At 39.9% G+C, this 654-nt stretch overlaps 1 non-coding gene across 1 annotated transcript; it reads right to left on the reverse strand.

The window, feature by feature from the left end:
• Positions 1–291: 291 nt before the first annotated feature.
• Positions 292–398, reverse strand: LOC139903101 (small nucleolar RNA R71). The gene has a single exon (XR_011777945.1). It is a non-coding gene; the product is annotated as a small nucleolar RNA R71 (small nucleolar RNA).
• Positions 399–654: the final 256 nt, after the last annotated feature.

Here is a 654-nt window from a genome sequence, read left to right on the forward strand (position 1 = left end):
ATTGACGATCCCAACTCTCACTTTGATAGATTCCTCTCCTTATCCAACTCTTATAAGTAAATCGGGGTTGAACAAGATGTAGTTCGCCTGTATCTGTTCCCCTATTCCTTAACTCTTCATGCAAAAACCTAGTTCGAGGAGTTAGAACCCAACTCTATCACCTCATGGGATTAAATGGCAACAACTTTCTTAATCAAGTACTTCCCCCATCAAAACAAATCAGACTTACACCTCATGGGAGGAAATGGCAACAACTTTCTTAATCAAGTACTTCCCCCATCAAAACAAATCAGACTTAGAAATGATATCGTAAACTTTCAACAAGTATGCGATGAATCACTCTACACTGCATGGGAAAGATTCAAACATTTTCTTCAAAGATGCCCGAACCACCGTCTTGAGAGCTCTAATCAGATTTTGACCTTCTACAATGGTCTAAATCAGAACAACAAGTCTATTCTTGATGCTGTTTCTCAAGGTAACTTCATGAACTTCACTGCTAATGAGGCCTGGAGATCGATCGAGGAGATGACTATGCACCATCACGATTGGAACACTGAAGAGTACATTTCATCAGCAACATCGCATTCCGCCTCTGATCCTATCGAAAATAAAACCATCAAATTTCTCTCGGACCAAATAGAAAACATCACC

The sequence above is a fragment of the Rutidosis leptorrhynchoides genome, chromosome 3 (genome assembly GCF_046630445.1).
Source record: "Rutidosis leptorrhynchoides isolate AG116_Rl617_1_P2 chromosome 3, CSIRO_AGI_Rlap_v1, whole genome shotgun sequence".
NCBI classification, from domain to species: domain Eukaryota; kingdom Viridiplantae; phylum Streptophyta; class Magnoliopsida; order Asterales; family Asteraceae; genus Rutidosis; species Rutidosis leptorrhynchoides.